This window comes from Motacilla alba, chromosome 3 (assembly GCF_015832195.1).
Source record: "Motacilla alba alba isolate MOTALB_02 chromosome 3, Motacilla_alba_V1.0_pri, whole genome shotgun sequence".
In the NCBI taxonomy this organism is placed as follows: domain Eukaryota; kingdom Metazoa; phylum Chordata; class Aves; order Passeriformes; family Motacillidae; genus Motacilla; species Motacilla alba.
The window spans coordinates 64,819,371-64,839,153 of record NC_052018.1 but is presented as its reverse complement, the minus strand read 5'-3'; the positions used below and the strand labels follow the sequence as shown (position 1 = coordinate 64,839,153).

The window sequence follows — 19,783 nt, the reverse complement described above, 5'->3', positions numbered from 1 at the left end:
CTTAAAGGCATCTTCTAGACAAATTCAGGAAGCACAGGTATTTCCAGACAAAGACGGTAAATTTTAAACAAACATTGAGATTATTGCAAGGAATTTATTCTTCATGATAGACAAATTTAAGAGGTGTTTCAGACTTGCAACTCTTGAGCACTCTCAATGGAACAGTTCCTGACCTCAGAATGAGAGTTACCCTTTGGGTTCATGAATTTTTCATATTTACAAGTACTCTTGTCTCACTGTCTCAGTCCTCTACTTTTGTTTGGTTATTATAACATTAAAAGAAAGTAGTCTTGGCGCTAGAGTGACATTAATAAATTGTTTCTTTTAAAAAAATAGAGATTTTAAATTCAGACTTCACAGCTGTTCAAAAAATGTAAAATGACTTGTTAATCAAAAACCTGTTAAGTTCCTTTTTATATGGAAAGATGATAAAATGCCCTCGCAGCAGAGAAAGAAAGTGGCAGGCTACAGATTAACTTGCCGGGGATGTGTAGCACATTGCAAGTTATACAAGCAGTAAGTGTGACAATGCTGAGCTTTTATATGACATGTTCCAAGAAAAATATAGCTCACAAAGAAAGAGATGAAACATATAATTGAGTTGATATAGTACGCTGAATAAATTTACCGAATTTGTCATATTCAGTAGAATAAAGAAAACGTAATATAATGGGAGCCAACCATACTGAACTGGGTAAAAGTCTTCATGAAACTGATATGGAATTCACTGCACCGATCCAAACTAATGAGTCAATAAGCAAAGCAACTGAATAACACTTGTAACAAGCATGTGAAAGATACTGAATCAAAAGGAACTGAGGAACTGAAGAACTGTGCAGTAAAAGATCTTGCTTTGCAAACTTTGTCGATGTGTTGGTTTTGAGCTGTGTATCAGTTTCATGAACTGTTCAGTACACTGGTACCCATTACCAGTACACTTGACCCTGTTCAGTAGGGCTGGTACCCATTATATTGCATTTTCTTTATTCATGTAGCTCTGCTGTGGCACTAAAATATGTGTCTTTTGATACTGTTCTGAATGAGGGTTCTTACAATCTTAGATGGTGAGGAGCATTTGTGCCCCATGTAGTTTTGCTTGAGAAGGGTCTGAAGAGCTGTGGATGCAGTGCTCATAGAACATAGGAGTAATTCAGTAATTCACTTTAGTTATATTTTTACTCCTTGTAGGCTACTTGTCATTTCAACATTTTAATAAAAATATCTGAAAGAAAAGTTGTTGGTCAGTGTTGGTATTCATGGTTTTAATTCTTTTGAAGATGGTCAAAAGATGTGCCTGCGTTAAACAAGCAATTTTCCCCCCCATTCAGTTTAGTTCTTCTGTTACAATACTAACTTTGTCTACCTAGATCTTCTAAACAGTGTTGAAAAAACTTTACGGCCATCCAGCTTTTGGCAGAAAGGTAGAGTTCTGGAGCACAGAACTTCTCTCTCTACCTTCAGCACCTCTACCACCACCAGAACAGACTGTATCTCCACCTTCAGCATTGACTTTGGTGAACACGGGGGGAAGGTTTAATTGTTCTGTGTCTCTGTTCTCCCAACTTTAACATGGAAAAATCAAGATATCAACAGTTTTCTTAACATCTGAAATACAGGGATAAAAAATTCTGGCTAGAGGCATGTTCAATTCTAATAAAACTGTACAATTCCAGTATGTAGGGGAGATTGGCTTTTTAAAACATTCTTAAAAAATGTAAGTAGTTTTCCAGAGGGAGGCTGTGTGACTTCTGTGGAAACTCACTATTCAAACTAATTTTTTTTTTTCCTTTCTTTTTCATAATTTCTGTACTTTCATTCTACGTTGACATAGTTCATTGTATTTGGTGTGAAGACTTAACTTCATTGTCAGTACTGTAGAGTATAATCTATAGTATTCTAATATTTAATCATAGTTGGGAATAATCTAGAGGAAAGACTTTGCTAAATGAATTCTTTGCTTTATACCTTGGCATGCATTTTAGCAAGATTCAGTCATAAATGGTTTCTGAAACTTAAAAAAAAATCCCAAGGGCAATATACTTCAATGGAGACTCCCAGAAGCGGCTCATAATTAATGTAGCCCTTAAATCATTATGGCAAGGGCCATTATCAAAACAAGAACACTTTGATATCACTGCTATATGACTGCTACCTGGTTTACTGCATAAGAAGCTTAGAGTGAGAAGGGTGGCTGAATGAGTGAGAAGTACTTTTGCCACAGCCACAAAATTAAATTTCAGATCACAGCAGAACCAGATCTAGAATTTCTGGCACAGTGTCTTACAGGCTAGAAAGCTGTTATAAGCTTAAGACCTCCTACCATGACCTGATTTCAGACAGCTGTGTTAGTTTAACACTTCATTATTTTTTTGTTGCGGAATGTGATAAAATAGAGGCAGTGAATTTTCTCCTTACAAGAACTTTGTAACACAGAAAAATGACTCAAATTTATGTATTTTCAGATAAAAACAATGTTTTACAGATGAAAAGACAGTTACATATTTAAGCCATTGCCTCTTGATTTTTGTCTACTCTATTCACACATAATACGTGCACTACAATATTTAAACCTTACAGAGTATTCATCTTTGCTAGGATACATATTTGAATAAATATATGAATGTTCATAACAGAAAGAACTCTGTCTTGATAAAAGATTTTTCTTTTCTTTCATGATTAAATCCAGGAAATAATTTCATAGGACAGAGAAATTTAACAAAATAGAATTTACTTTAAAAAGAAAATTAATTCTCTTCTCCCATGAAGAGCCTGAGGTTGAAGTGTTTGTCAAGTTTAAAACTCAGGGTCTGGAGCAGGTCAGATCTGGAGTAGATTAGGAAGAGTGTCAAAGAATGAAACCAAGCACAATTGCTTCTTGTTTAAAGAGTGATAGCCCTTTGGCTGAAGCCTCTGTGTAGTTCCTGACAACTTGTATACAAGAAGACATTTTCTGAATAAACAAATTACACAACAAAATTACTTATGATTGTTCATAAGTGATTTCTGCTCTGAATGCAAAATGGGTGTGTTGCTTTTCCAAAACATTCATGCTATTATTGTAAGTCTTATTGCTTCCTTATTCATTACTGCTTGCTTTCTCTCCTCATTGGATTCACATATTTGGAAATGTTCAATGGCTAACAGTGAAGGAGAGGATGGATATGTTAACAACCTAAACAACCCAGAATCATTAATTTTAAAATTGGCATTGGGATAGGAGCCAACACCATACAATGACCAACAATGGTTTATCAAGGAAACAAAAACAACAGCTTCTAGAAGTTAAATGGTTAAAAAGGAGGGCCCACAGATACAGCAGTTCTCCATTAAGGAATTATTTTAACTAAATATACAGGCTCAGTAGATCAAGGACAAATTACAGATTTTATCAGGTTAAAATGCCTTATTTACATGAAGATTTTACTGACTCAAATTCATGTCCCTGGAAAATTCTGGTTGTGTAGGACAAAATGGTGGAGATGCTGAACTTTATATGACCAAAAATCAAGTTTTTTAAATTTCAAAAAACATTGTAAAAAATTTACTGCATGTAGAAAAAGAGGAATTTTTATAGAGCTAGATAAGTATTCTACAGTTTATCTTCAAGAATCAGGAATGTGCCTTAAAAAGTAATAAAGAAACAAAATGCACATTTATGTACAAATAAAAACATTATATGGGTATAATATTTACATCTTACTACTAATAATGAGGATAACCACTGCCATATGGATAGGCAGTATCTTGTTATAAGAAAGGAGAGAAAAAAAAATCAGCACAGGTTAGTTAATTGGACTGCAACTCCTGTACTTGTTGTGGCTACGAAGAAAAGCAAAGATATATCCAGAGAGGTATCTTCTGGAAAAGATAGCCCATGGAAGCCTTCATCTAGAAAACTGGGTGCAGTTCTACTCCCTTATGTTTTTAGGTGCATTTGTTCAAGTGAAATACAGATATAAAGGAGGCCTGCAGTGGCAGTCAAGGACGTGGGGAGAGTGTTAGACAAAATGTGAAAAAAAGGCTTGGCCTGTATACCCTAGCAAAGTGAAGACTGAAAAGAAATAACAGGCTTTCTCTATAAATGCATGGGTGGGCCAGAAAGACAATACCTATTAAACTTGTCATAAAAAGCTTAGGCGGGAGATTAGAATAGAATTTCTAACCACCAGAGGTAAAAGACTCTAAAAGAAGATCCCAGTAGGAGTGGTGTAGGTAGGCATTGTAACCACTTTTTGATTCCTTCGTGAAAAGGACGACATGACATGCAACAGCAAGAGATTGATATGCTTTTATGCTGTCAGATATGTAAAACTAACTGTATAATTCCACCTAAATTTCAGTTATAAAAATTACTTTTTAGTGAGACACAAGAATATTACTTTGAGTAATGGAGGAAAATTCCAGAACACTCATGGTTTTAAGGGGGGGAAAAGTGAGAAGAACTTCATACAATTTTCTAGGTGAATGCTTTCATGGACTACTTGATATTTTCTAGAAAATACATCTCTGGATACATCTCAGGATTTTGTATTAAATAGAATTTTCATTAATTTCATAGAAACTAATGGTTTAGGTTTAAAGGGGCCTTGAAGATAATTTAATTTCAACCGCCCTGTCATGGGCAGGGTCACCTTTCACTAGTTCAGGTTGATCAAGGCCTCATGCAGCCTGGCCTTGAGCACTTCAAGGGATGGGACATTCACAAGGTCTCTGGGCAATCTGTTGCAGTGTCTTGCTGCCATTACAGTGAAGAATTTCTTCATAATATTTAACCTAAATTTCTCCTTTTTCTAATTTAAATCTCTCCTCTTTTAATTTAAAACCGTTCCCCCATGTCCTATCCCCTTGTGAGAAGTCCCTCTCCAGGTCCGTTGCAGACCATGCTGAGGTACTGAAAAGCTGCTGTAAGATATTCCCAGGCCCTTCCTTTCTCTAAAGTGAGCAACCTGAGCTCTCTCAGTCTGTCTCCATAGCAGAGGTGCTCTGTTGGAACCCAAGACGTCCTGCTGACTGCTCAGGATGGCTCAAGCCCTGGGCAGGGGGCTCTGAGACCCTGGCATGCAGCCAAAGGCACCTGTGACTTTGATTTTGACACATGGAACAAACTACCAACTCTGTATGAAGAATTACAAGTCGCAAAAGTTTCAGTAGCATAACAGTAGTTGTCGCAGGGTGAAAAATAGAATGTTGGGGATTTTTAGATTTTAGAATGGAGGTTCGGGGTCCCAAGATGGAGGAATTTGGGCGTGCCCTGTCCTTCTTCTTTCTTCTTTCTATCCTCCACTATTTGGGTGATGTTGACACTTCTAGATTGGTTTAGAGTAGAAACTGACTGTCTAACATAGGTGATAGGTATTGGAACATAACTATAAATATAGTACTCGTAGTTTCTAGTGTAAAAGACAACACCAGCCCGGGAGGCGGGCAGTGTGCCTCTGGCTGACCTGCTGAACAGATCTGTGGCAGGCCAGAAAAAGAATGTAAGAGATAAGAAATAACAAACAACCTTGAGAACTGCAGCTGAAGAGTCCTGACTCCTTCTTCAACAGCTGGGCTGGGAAAAAGACTTTCTAATGCATCTGAGGGTCATCCTGACAGTGGAGACTCCCAGAGTGCTCCAGCCCTCTGATTACCTCTGTGGCCTCCTCTGTGGTCGTGTTCCAACAGGTCCTCATTTTTCCAGTGCTGAGGGCCCCATAGACACATGCTCTGGGTGGGGTCTCACCAGAGAGAGCAGAGGGGCAGAATCCCTTCCCTCACCCTGCTGGCCATGCTGCTTTGGATGCAGCCCAGGACCCGGCTGTCCTTCTGTGTTGCAAGACTACACTGCTCACTCAAGCCCAGCTTACTGTCCTCCAGAAGCCCCAGGTCTTTCTCTGCATGGCTGTTCTCAGTGAATTCTTCTCCCAGGCTGTGCTCATGTCTGGATTTGTCCCAAGTCAGGTGCAGCACCTTGCACTTGCAGAATACTTCGAAGTTCTCATGTGTGAAGTTAAAATTCTCATGCCCACTTCTCAAGTGTGTCCAGCTTTCTTGTCCTTTCTTCACAATCACAAATAATACAAAAAAATAGTTTCCAATTAGCTAACCTAGGCTGGGGTTTCTTCTTCATTGTTTTTTTTTAATTACCCAATGCAGCTTGTTGCTTTTTTATGCTTTCCATGAGAAGGACATTATGATTCAATGAACTGTCTGAAGACTATGATTATTATAATATGTGAATATTATTTCAGAACTTCACATTGGCTCCATTCATATAACTCAAAATTGTTTTATTAAGATTTTTTCTGGAATTGAATATAAAATAACAATAAATTAATTCAATGCCAATGTTTGTTTGTAATGTTTGAGAGTGATCACATCCATCCTTGTGCATGGATTTTAGCTAATTGGCAGGCATTCAGTCCAGTCAGCCTGAGGTAAACTCAGTGAGCTGTAGGAAGTAATTGTATATTTTTAGTGACACTACTTGTTCTTCTTATTCAATGTTTCTGTTTTTCATAACTTATGTTTATGTTACTCTAGTGTCGAGGCCAGGGTGCTGTAAAATTATCATGTTCCAGAATTTCTGGGGAAAGCTATTCCCATCTTTTGCTTACAAATGGCTTTGGTCTACTTTGAACAGACAGGGCTTTTTCCCTTTTGAGATAGATTGTTTGCACATATTATGAGCCTTTGAATTTAAATCAATGCAGAACCCATAGCTGGTACAGAATGTCACACCTGACACTTAACCACTGCATTTTGGCAGCATACGGGCCAAAATGAATTCTCACAAATGTCAATTGAGTTTCCAGATGCAGTTGAAGATATGGATTATTTTGCAAGAATGAATTGGAACCCACACATTTCAGTTTTATGCCCTCTATCATCCTGCCACAGCTCTGCCCAGTGGAAGCATTTAGCTGGATCAAGAAAATAGAAAAAAAGAGTAAGTGAAAAAAAGAAAGAGAAAGAACAAGTAAAGAGAAGTTGGTTTTTGTTGGTTTTTTTTTTTCTTTCAGGAACTTTCAGCTTTGAATTTAGTTTTTCTGTCTCTTTTTTGGTCCTATAGTATCAAAATTTAATTTTCTTGTGCGTTCATGAGAACATTAACCTCTTTACACTGATTGTGAAAAAAACAAAACACAAGAAAATGGCATTTGTAAAAAATCATAATGTTGGATTTTATTTTTATTGCAGTTATTTTGTTGGTATGAGAGTACAGAAGCAACATTTACACCAGGTTAAAATTTGGAATACATATTCTGCCTTTATATGTCAGATTTTACAACAGAAAAATATGAGGCTGCTTGCATTTTAGTAGGTAATGTGTGACTGAATCCCTGGAGACACAAACTATCACTTCTGTTTTCCAGAATACAAGATTTCAGTCATAACTTATTTTCCCCAAGATCCCCACCACTGGTACCAAAAACACCTATTTATTACACTCAGGATATGAATGATATGTATAAAAATCTAATGTCAAGGTTTCTTCTGTTTGTTTTTAATTCCAAAGAAAGGCTCTCATTCTTTCTTGCGTGGGGATTTTGAGGAAGATGACAAATAAATTACAAAGCTTGAGAAAATTGCTTCCAGACAACACTAGAAAAGAACAAAAAGCCACTGAAACCATTTGACTCAGCCTTGGTTTCTTCCAATGTTTTAAAAAAAATAAAAATCCATCTGGTCTCAGAAACAGAGGATTAACTTTAGAATGAACTGAGATTGTGATGAATAAAATACAGGTTAAAAAAAAAAGCTTTGCTAGTGTTCATATGGGTGAAAAATATAGACGCCTAATTGCAACCTTCCAATACCTGAAGGAGGCCGACAAGAAAGCTGGAGAGGGACTTTTTACTGTTCCTCTGTCATTTGTTGACAGGACGAGGGGGAATGTCTTCAAACTGAAAGAGGGTAAGTATTGGTTAGATATTAGGCAGAAGTCCTTTACTTTGAGAGGGGCGAGGCACTGGGAGAGATTGCCCAGGGAAGCTGTAGATGCCCCATCCCTGGAAGTGTTCAAGGCCTGGTTGAATGGGGTTTTGAGCAGCCTGGTCTAGTGAAAGTCTATCCCAGTCTGTGGCTGGGGAACTAGATGATTTTTAAGGTCTCTTCCAACACAAGCTGTTCTATGGAACTATGATTCTAATCAAATATTGAGTCTTTTGGGTGTTTTTGAAAGTGTTTATAATCAGTTCTTATAGGAAAAAATATATAGAGAAATTATATGGAGAAAAACCCAACATTGTGGTACACTTTTCTATATGTGGAGAGCTCTGTTAATCTCTCCCACAATTGTCTCTTTATATGCTTTGTGTTGGCAGGTCTGCATTGCAAAACTTATAAATTGCATCAGAGCATCATTAGACCATGTAACAAAAGTAACAAAACAACTTATAGGGGAAGGGTTGCAATCTCCTTGCTGCATTAGTGTCCTTTGGCTTCCCCCTGTTATGACCTAAAATTCTAAATGCATGTAGTTAACATGTTGCCAACAGTGTCTAGCAGATGACTGTCAGAATATGCCAGAGATGCTTCAGAACTGCACAGCAAAATAGTAACAGGTAGGTCTGGTTGGGAGAGTAATCTTGGGAGACAATGAGAGTTTCATACTCCATGCATGAGACCTGACATCTGGCTTTTAGCTGAGAGACTTCTTCCTGAGAGGGTGGTCATATCAAGGAAGATATTAGTATGTTCAAAATTTCAGTGACAGCCTCTTCAGAGAAACTGTATTAACATTTAGTACAAAAAACATTGATATATTTTCACTAACCATGCTGAACATAGTAAAAAATATATATGGATGAGAAAGTGCCCACACTGCCCAATCCACAATACAGCTTCCAACAGAAAGGTATCACTCTTGGAAGCTGGATACACAATGAAATAAAAGGATTTGCCCAAGTAGCTGGTCAGGGATACCATTAGGAATACCACTGCCTAATGTTACTCTCCAAAGCAACTGAATTATGGGACCAGCAGTTTTCTGAAACCTGTTCTTGCTTATAAATGAAATTGTAAGAAGCTGTCTTACTCTAAACATATTCCAGTTTATGAAAGCATCATTTTGTCTGGGAGGGATATGATTGTGATTTTCAAGCATAAAATTCAAACTCTTGCCATATTTAAAATAAATGAATTTTCAAATGAAAAATATATGTTGTCTCCCTACTGAGCTACAAAGGCAAACGAAAAATTGAAGGCTTTCCTTTTAGCCAATTCTTCTCAAACCAGAAATAAGCCCCAAAGAGAAACAGCAGGGTTGGCTCTTTCAAAAGCGAAGGCCTGAGGCAAAGCTAGAGCCTAGTAGTGCTGCTTTCATCTGGCTCAGCTCAGGCAAACAGACTCGCTTCTCAGCTGAGGAATGCAAGGCCCTTGCCACGGGGTCAAGTCCTGGGAGGGGAGCGTGGGCAGTGCCCTTTCACTCCACTGTAACAATGCGGTGGAAAAAGAGACATCCACCCAGGGACTCGCACGCACGTGCCCGTCACACACGTGCAATAAAGTATAAGCATGCACACGTTCTTCTCAGCGTTTGCCAAGCTACCTAACCTGCTTCACTTCCCTCTTGGGCTTTTTTATGTAATCCAGCTAAAGCAGACTTCTCTGAGCCAGAAAGGAAGTATCAATAATGAGAGTTTCTGTCTCACTGGAACAACACCTGACAGCTTTGTATGAATTGCCTCTGCTGCTGGGTAGCCACTCCTACTTCGCAAGCACACTCTTCTGGCATTATTTCTATTGCTATGAATTTTGAACCATCTTTCATCACCATCTGAAGTGAACTGACATTAATTTTGGCAGAAAAAAAACAAGGCAGAAAAAACACTGTTCAAGTAAACTTATTTGAACCTTCAAAATGATTTGATGAATTATCAAAACACAAATAAAAATCCCACATTTTTCAGGAGAGGTCCAGATTAGATATTTGAAAAAGAAAGCCACCAAAGGAGTGGTTAGGCATTGGAATTAGTTGTCTGGGGAGATATTGTCTCTGTAAGTATTCAAGAGGTGCCTGGATATGGCTTTTGGGGATATGGTATAGGGGTGATTATGGTGGTTCTGGGTTGATAGTTGGACTAGATTTGAAGGCCTCTTCCAGCCTTGATGCTTGTGTGATTCTGTGGTATGTAAGAAAGTGTTTTACAGTTTACTGTGTGATCATAGAGACACATAACCTATAAATCACTGGAGCTGCAATGGGGGTATGACAAGGGTAGTGCCAAATGACACTGGGATGCTGGTAATCATGATTCTCATCCAAGCCTATGGTTATTTTTGAACTGTGTGATTTACCCTGAGAGAATCCTCAAATCAGGTTATTTCTGTGGAGTGATCTACGGCAGTGGGGCACTTAGAAACCTGGGCCTACATCTTGTTGAAAAGTCTCATTGTTTTCTGGCCAAGAATTCTTAGGGGAAAACCCTGAAGTTGCAGATGAGGACTCTCTTTCTGGTTATCAGTGGCAATAAATCAGCAAATGCAAGGTCAGAAATGAGGTATTTGGATTGAGTGAGTTTGATAGCTGATTCTGTGATACCTTGTTTCCCTAAACAAATATGCACACTTATTTCCTTAGGCAGAAGATTTGTATCCTTTCAGCCCCATGTCCTTTATTTCACCAGCTGTTCTCCCTGCTTTTGTGGTCTTAGCATACTATATTGTTCCTTATTTTGATTCTCCCTAAAGCACAAAAACTTCTCCTTATTTTGTTTTAATTTTAATTCAGGGCTTTATTAACCCTCCTGGAAAGCGGCAGAGTACAAAACTGATGCCGTGGGACTGCTTTGTACAGTGTCTCCATTCAGAGGCTGCAACAGATCAGCTGTACTGGAATGCTCATTCCTACCACAGCTCACTAGAAGCAAGCTGTTGGTCATGCTTTCCTTTGCCTTCCCTTTGCCACTCAGTGAATGGTTTGGTATCAGCACAGTAACTGTTTTGAATAAAGGATGGATGGGTCAAGATCATTAACATTCTCAAGAAGATTTTGTTGTGGACTTGCAGGATCTTCTAGTATTTGATATTAACTCGTGTTTCTGAAGCCCTTACTTTCTTTTTCACTGTTTTTCATTAGCTCTCATTTCACTGCTTTTCATTATCATTCCAAGTGAATGGATAATCACACCTAAATAGCAGTGTTAAGTCAAGGACAGAGTGTATACCATTCCAAAAAAAAAAAGAAAAAAAGAAAAAAATTTTGTTAGGATGATGGAGAGCTGTACACATTTTTAGAAGTAGTGAATATTTAGGTTTTGCCTATAATCACTGCCTTATCTCACAAGACATGAGAACAAAAAAAAAAAGCTAGTTTTCATGTGATCACATAATAGCCAGCACAGCAATTACTACCTTGTGATAAAATGCAGCCCAAAGGTATTCTTTTACTTCTGACCTGCATTTGACAAATTTTTAAACCAGACAGTGCCACTAAGTTGTGTTTTACTTGCTGCATAGCACTTCCTATTTCATTCTCCAACTCCAGTTACAAGATGGTTCTATGGTAAAGCATATGATCTTAAAGAGACACTCAGATATCATTTGAAGACATCAAGAGAGCAATTCAGTTACTTTCTGTTGTACATTGCTGCAAAATTATTCAGTAAAATTAAATATTTATTCTTTGCAACACCTGTGAAATTCTGGCCTGGGCTCAAATCTCATTATGACAGGTTTTACATGCGTGTAGTACAAAAAGACTGAATGGATTGCCAGACGGTGGAACTATTCAAAGAAGAAGAGCTAGTCCCTTTCTTTTGGCTAGACTCCTATCCAAATCAACTCTGAATTCTCTTTCAGGCTGTCTTACTGGACTTACTTATTTCTGTTGATTTAGCCCACAAATTCAAGTTTTAGTAATTCATTATTTTGTTGCCAAATTGCACAGTGTTGTAACATGTTTTGTCCAGAGCTACAGATTACATTTTGGGTAAACCAAACTGTAATATGGAGATAATTTTCTGTAGCTGTACTTACCCAGCTGGGTCTGCAGAGCATGATATTTGAAAGAATTCAGTAGAATAGATATAGATGATTGTGTTTCTGGTAAATAAAAGCTAATGAATTGAGTGTACAGTTCAACTGGACAGTGCCAATCAAAACACTTAAAACACTTCCAAGTTGCTCGGGATAGAATGCACTTGTGTTTGGATACAAGGGGTATAAGTGGGAAAAAAAGAGGAACTCAAACAAAGCAGCAATGTGTATTACCTTGTTTTACTTTTCAACACCCATACATTGTACATACATTGCACACATTTTTGCCTCTTCTTCACAAGTCAGTGTATTTTGAATATATAGTCAATCACAACCCCCTCATCTGCTGTTCATATTTCTCAGGTCTGAGTTCATTGCTTCGTTGTATGTGAGTTATTTCATGTCTGTTACATTTTTTTGCAAAGGAAGATACTTCAGTGAAAAGAGCAGTCTGTAGGAATCACAATTTGTAGGAATTTCTTCATAAATGTAAGAAATATTGTGAAGATTTTCTTAGACAAAAAAAAAATATATATAGTGAATGGCAATTGCAATAGAAAACTAAAAAAATAGCATTTTTGATCTTGTATCTGGAACTTGGAGGTCTTCCAACTTTGCCCTTCAGCATTTGTCATATTAATTATTGGCCCCAAATGATTGAACAAACCTGTTTAAGACCTCTTTTTAGTTTTGAAAAACATAGATTTTGAAACCTCTGAATGTTTGCTTAAAAAATGAAATCAAGTTTCTCTGTGGTTTATTGTGTAAGAAAATTTTTGCCAAATGCCTCCTTTGTTTCTCATTCAGTTACTTAATTTGTGGGTTTTGATCTATGCCACGGGCTGCCCTCAACCTTCTTCTTGCTTTGAATATTTAAAAGGAGAATGGATTTAGTTGCGTTGTAATGCCTGCTGAGTGAGAAGTATTCACTGATGGAAATCTGACCTAGCAAAGCTTTAAATCCTTTTGGAGCAAGAATATAGCAAATATTTACATACAGAAATAACTTTTTAAAATACAAGTATCATTTTTAGTACAGGCTAGCTCTTAAAAGTCTAACGTGCTAAAAGTTAGGCTTAGATGGACACATTTTGGAAGTTGAATTGGAAACATTCCACAAGCCTCCTCAGTTGAAACATGCAAAGGAAGACAATTCTCTGTTGAGTGTTTTCTACATGTGTGTTCACGTTATTATGTGTTTTTATTTTGCAGGTGATTAAGTCATACTCTGTTTTGCTTCCGATATGCCTGGAAGGTGCTCTTCTTTGTGCACATGCCTGAGTCCCTTGCATCATTTAAGCTGCTCAGCTGAATCAGAACACTTAGACAGTGGAGAGAAACATTTTTGACAAAAAACAAAACTCTTTCTATATTATGTCTTTTTGCCAAAACAAAATGATTTTCATATTATTTTGTTCATGGGTTTTGGGGTGGAGTTCTTTTGTTTTGTTCTGTTTCCTACTAATTTTTCCAGCTCTGTAAAACAGTATGAAGGTTGCACTCAGCTCTTACCCACAGTACCTTTTGTGCCCTTTTTGTTTATGGTAACCTGAAATATCCATTCATGTTAATTAATATTTTACCTCTGGATTTCTATCATGACTTTGCCAGTTTCTGCAGCTAGTTTCATCTTTCATCATCACCATCTTTTAGAAAGATGACATGAGACATAAGATGACATAGACACAAGTTTAGGTTTTGAATAGTAGTCGCTGTTCTTGTAATTCCTGGGTACAAACAGTGTGATCTGTACATGCATAAGAATTTCTTGGCTAGACACCATTTTCTTTTGAACCTGGATAGACAATAGACTTTCAAACTGTCAAGACGCTTTGGCAGTCCAGTTGACTACTAACCCATCTTTGTTGTCAGTTCTGGAGAAGATTGATGACCTCAGTTCTGAGAACGTCAGGTCTTCTAAACTGACTTGGAAAAATACTCTTGCACCTTCATTCTCCTTCTATTTTCCAGGTAGATAAGAGGGCACTTCCCTTCAACCACAGGAGTACCTGCACAAGAAGCTTGGCCAGAGGTCTGAAGAAAAATGCAGAGGAACCAGAGTCACTGAAAGTAAGTTTTCTTTCTCCTTCAATACTCATCCATATTCATTACCACTGTGGGTGATCCCATGCACTTCAGATACTTGCTAATTATCTAAAGGTAAAACTCGTGTTACAGCTTCTTGTGAAAGACAGGGTGGGGGGACAGGAGTCAAAACACTCATTATTGTGGAGATCCAGAAACTGTATTCCTACACGATAACAATGCCAGAGAAGAGATGAGAAAGGGGGGATAAGGTTCTGTTCTGAGTAAAGGGAGAAAATAACTCACAAAAGAATTTGATGAACTCTAGCAGCGTGGGAACTTCTCAGGTCTTCAAACTAATTCTAATCCATACTAAGAGCAGCAGCAAGGATGGGCATGAAGTGGTATGAGCTGAAGCTGTTTCTTGAGTAAGAGTGTTTTACATAATACCTCAAGGCTCGTTGTGTAATACTGCTAGGTACAATCTATAATTGTTTCTTTTTTGTTGTTGTTGTTTTTTGTTTCCTTCACTTCTGTAAGTTTCCAATCTTAAAACCAAGAACTTTAACTTTTGCTTTCCATAATTAAACTCTAGTTTTTGCTTCTAATCTTTGTGGTGAAAAGCTTGACCCTGGACAAAAATTCAAAGAAAACCAGGTCTCTAGAGAGACTAGTCCAGTAAAACTGTTTGTGCAGCCAACAGCCTTCCTCCTGTGATAATCTGAAATATGACTTTCAGCAGGGTATGAGGACAAGTTTGAAAGTGCAATGAGCAAGTATTCAGGTTTAGTGGCAGAGAGACGATGTATAGCTGCAGGTGCATCTCAGATTGTCAATGTGCTTGTATTTAAAATTAAAATAGCATGTTGAAAATTTCACCCTGAATCTTCATGATTTTTTTCAAAACAACCAATTAAATCTCATGGCTTTGGAAAACAGAAGAAAACTTTGGAATTAGGCAATGTTAATGAATTACCAGAAAGATTATGTAGTCAATCTTATGAAAAATGCCTTGGTAACAATCTCTGGTCTTGTTTTTCAATTGTTGAGTCATTTTTTTTTCACAGGTCCAGTATTATCTCATTACTGCTATTACTAAAATCATCTGCCATCAACAATGCAAAATAGATGAATTCTAATTTTTCTTAGGTCCTATGGTCCTTCAAGACAGAATTTAGTACATAGCTGGGAGTGCATTACTACTTTGATTAGGATTTGCTACTATACTCTTATTAGGATGAAAGGCTGTACTAGACTAAGGCCACAGGTGATCTGATTCCAGTGACCACCAAATTAAAGGTCATCTTGAAGAGCAGGAATCAAATTTCTCTCCTTATAGTCGACTCCAGAAATCTATGGAAGTGTTGTGCATGTTTGTTAACATCCTTGCACAGGATTTTTTAATCTGCTTGATAATGTAGATCAAATGTCTCACTTTGTTCTCTTGCTTGACAAAACCAGATTAATTTAAAGTCAGCAAATCATACTGAAAATCCTTAATTTAGTAGTCTTGTCTATGGTCTGATTGAAACAAAAATAATTGAGTAGTTGGTGAAAGTTAAAAACAGCTAATAGAAAACAATCAACAGTTTATAATTTCACCTTTTTCTCCTAGGAAATAAATGTTTGGCATTTTTTAAGTTTAGGCAGAATAGGATGCTTGTAATACTAATTTCTTCATCATGCACTGATAATAAATATTGGGCAACTGAGAAATTCTGGTGGAAAATATTTGATTTTCAAGAACTGTTTCCAAGATCCATTCAGCTACAACAACATTGCTATTTGTGACACTGAATATGGCTTTGAGCTCTGTACAGATGAGCTAGTTGTAAGAATTTCAGATTTCAAACCTTTTGGTGGTAGCCAGCTGTCCACACTCTCTGATACCTGTTATTTGATGCAGCTGCCTGTTGAACTGCTTAGCATCATTATTTCCTATTCCTCTAAACATAATCCTAAAAGCAGCTTAGTAACAAATGTGGTAGCAGAGCACTGTGGATATCTGTGTCCTGGGACAGCCTGGGATTATTCGGTACTTATGCCTCTCCTGTCTCAACACTGAATTTGCTAAAATCTAGAAACAGAACCACTCTGCTGTCTTCCTGTCACACTTTCTTTTATGTAAGCTAAAAATCTCCAAATTCTAAAATTACTTGTGCCATTAGCACCAAAGTAAACACAGTTGGAGACTATGGCTCAGGAAGTAGGGGACATCAGGATACTGGATAAAGGAAGCATGAAAAAAATCAACCCCAACCAATGTTTCTTGCAGGATGAGAGTCCTTTCTCCAAATTCCTTCCAAAATCAGCAGCTGCCAGTGACTTTGGGGGTTGAAATAAAGGCTGAAGCCTTCTCCCCATTCCTAGGAATTGTTCTCTGCTCTGTTTCCTCTAGAGCTCAGCTTTGAATCTGTAGGCAATGCCGTAGGCAAGTAGCTGTGTCCTCTCAGGAATATCCCTGTCTGTAATCATGCTGCTCACCATTTCTCTTTTTGTCTTTTCCATCTGCATTTAAAAGGTTCTGCAAAGATGAGCTTGCTTTTGAAAAAATAAGCAATTCCCCCCTTCCTTCTCCTTCCCAGAAGCTTCAAATTTAGAGTACAGCAGCCAGAGTGAGGTAAACAGAGTCTTCCTCTTGGTTACCGCCAATGCAACCTCTTTAAGTAACAGAAAATGTAACTCTAGATTCATTCAATAAGTTGGAAACAATCTATAATTTGTAGCCACAGAATTAGAGCAGCAAAGAGTTCCAAAATTAGACAATTTTTAGCAACAACTTGGATTTAAAGAGACATTATTGCACTATATAGAAGTAGAGATTTGTCCACTACTATTTAACCAGTTACAGGAAATACTGGTTTGTGCCTTTCAGTATATAAGACACCTATTCTTATATCTAAATATATTTTTCTTTGGTTTCACCATGGAGACAGCTTATTATTAAATAAAAGTTTAGTTTAGGAATGGTTTTAAATGTTTTAAAACCATTGGTCCTCAACATGGTGTTATTAGTTGTATGAGCTGTATGAGCTTATTTTACACAGGTTGTGACCAACATTGTTTTCTGTTGTGGTCAACTCCTTTAACACAGAACTAGCAATATGCATCTGAACAATTTCTAAATATTTTAAATCACCTGCGGATTATAAAGCCCAAGGATTTCCTATTCATGCCATTGGACAAATAACGTACTAGGGAAATTGTTCATCCAGAGTTTGTCCCTGATACTCTCTGCTAGTCTGTAAATTCTTTGATTCAGATTCTGTTATTTTGAATGTGCTTCTACAGTATCTGGCTCCTGCCTTCATTAGGATATTTAAATACCAAGAATTAATATAGTGGAAGTGTCTTATTCTGCAAATGCAGAACTTGATAGAAGGACTAATTTATTTTGTTTGCAAATCTGGATTTTAGGGGGCAGAAAGTAATCTCAGATTTCCTCAAACATAGGAAGCAGGAAAGTGTGGACATATGCTGTTACTAATTTTTAACTTTAGTAGCCAATTTTAAGAAAATTTGTGTTTCCTATAGTTAGACAGAATCTTCTGTACCTCAATAAAGAATTGAATAAATTGAACTGATCCCATATATTAATATGACAGCTAGTACATTCTAGTATGAAGTAAGTACTCACAAAAGCTTTTAGACCAGTAGTTTTGTAGTCCCACAATGCCAGTAATGTTTGGAACTAAATGCAAAACTAATTTCTCTGAATTAACTTCTTCTCGGTAAATATTTCAGCAAAGGTCTCAATTTAACTACAAAACTGATTGGTGGTAGAAGTGAGAACTTTTGAATATACATTTCTATTTGAAGTGACAAACAAATTAGAAAAATCTGTTTCAATGTCATTGTCTTACTACTTTGTGTTGAAATTATTAAATTAAAGTTATCATTATGCTAGAAATTTTTTTATTAATTTATAAGGAAATTAGCAAATATAATCTAAAAAACTGTACAATTCCTTTCAATCAAAAGGGAGAAGTGTAGCCTTCTCAATACACTGTCAAAACGGGCAGCTGAAATGGAAAAAGCAAGATAAAACTGAACCAGAGTGAGACCAAATGCTTTAGAAGGAAAATTGTTTCCCTGGTCATCAAATGCACCTGCACATTGAGGATAGGCAAGAAAACAGTTCAACTTGTCAACATTGGGTTCAGCTATTCTGTCCCAGCCAGCCCTACCTCAGTTTAATTGCTGGGTGAGGAAGGAGTCATCTTCATGGCTCAGAATCCTCACTGGACAGATGGCTGCTGCCTCTTGGCTCTTGGCTGGCCACAGGAATGGGTCTGGAGCAGTGTACAACCTTCAGGCACTGTTTTCTGTGGTCCTGGCTGAGAGTATGTCAGTTCTTGTCTTCAGAACCTTTTGACTCCTTCAGTGCTACTGATTACTCAAGTTGAGAGCAAAAATAAATAAACATAAATTTGAAAAAATTTTCTCTTAACAGTGTCTCAAGTATTTCTTCCCTTATTCTCCTGTATATGTTTCTGTTTATTTGTTTTTTATTTGGTTTTGGTTTTGGCTTTCTTGTTGTTGTTGGTTTTGGGGTTATTTTTGTGGAAAAAAACAGCCATCTCAAACATATCCAATATATATTACTGCAGAAATCTGTACACTTGCAGCACTGAAACCTGCAACTCCTTGTTATATAAATGTACTAAACATCGCTTTCCAAAACCAGTTCCTCGTCTCCTTAGCAACACAGGCTGCAAAGAGATCACCAGCCTGGTGTTCTGCTGCATGTATGAGCTCCCAAGTCAACTGGAAGAGTTTTGGTTTAAGATTCATAACCTTCCTTTGACCAGTTCAAGCTACAGGTGAGGGAGACTCTTCTTTTGCATATGGTCTCATGAAAGCCATAATTTCAATGTTTACCATTGGAATATATAATCAATCAACCAAGAGGAGCTTCTAAGAAAAGAAAATTTTCATGGCAAAAGAACAATTTATTCTGTTCCCCCACACCATGAGCCTAGAACAAAATATTTTAATACTGAAAGATTTTTTTTAATATAACTTCCCTTAATAACTTATAAGGATACAAAAATGTATGCAAGATCAATACTATGTCTTTCACAAAACTTCTAGAAACTAATAATTTTTCTTCTATTATGAGGCAGAAACGTGAGAAATCTTACTACAGACAAGCCTGTCTGTGTGACTGTTGTGAGGTGCTGTTATAAGACTAACAGTTAATATTATTGTGCCTGGCTTTAGCCAGCAAAGATTTGAATTGCTTCTGGAAATTAAAATCTCCTTTTAAATCATTCCTCCCCTGGTGCCTTCTAGTTAGCCTGAGGTTTTGTTCATTTTCATGCTAGTTCTGTACACACACAAGGTAACAGTAACTTTGTTTAGAGTTAAGACTGAATTTCATTTCAGCAGTTGTCACCAGACTCCACTGCATTCCATGAGGTCAAAAAATTGATGAGGAAACCACTGATGAAGGCAAAATCATGTGCACTTACTTTCAAATATTATATTAGGCAAAACTTTCATGGTCTCCTTGATTATTTTTACCCTGTGTTGAGAACCAAGAGAGGAAGCCCAAGAGCCCATCAGTCTTGTAGGTCAGGTGGCTTTGAGCTGCACACACCAGGATCCTGTCTACGCCTCCAAAATAGACTGGTGGGAGAAATGATACAAGCATGAGGTCATTCTGTACTTCTACAGAAATCACTTTTTCCAATGTATTTAAATACACAGGGAATAATCTCTCTATTAAAGTGAGGGCTGCTGCATGAAGATGGGCAAAGGTTCAGCTGAAGGGAAAGAAAAATATGTTCTT

General features: G+C 37.3%; 1 long non-coding RNA gene across 2 annotated transcripts in view; it reads left to right on the top strand.

Annotated features, from left to right (window-relative positions):
• LOC119698777 overlaps positions 1–19,783 on the top strand; it is a 134,343-nt gene that overhangs the window by 67,018 nt on the left and 47,542 nt on the right. Inside the window, exons 3-4 of one of the 2 annotated variants that reach the window (XR_005256245.1) lie at positions 13,936–14,034; positions 15,057–19,689. This is a non-coding gene — a long non-coding RNA (uncharacterized LOC119698777). Of the gene's footprint in view, positions 1–13,935; positions 14,035–15,056; positions 19,690–19,783 lie in introns of those variants that run through there. The other variant, XR_005256244.1, reaches the window with a different exon arrangement.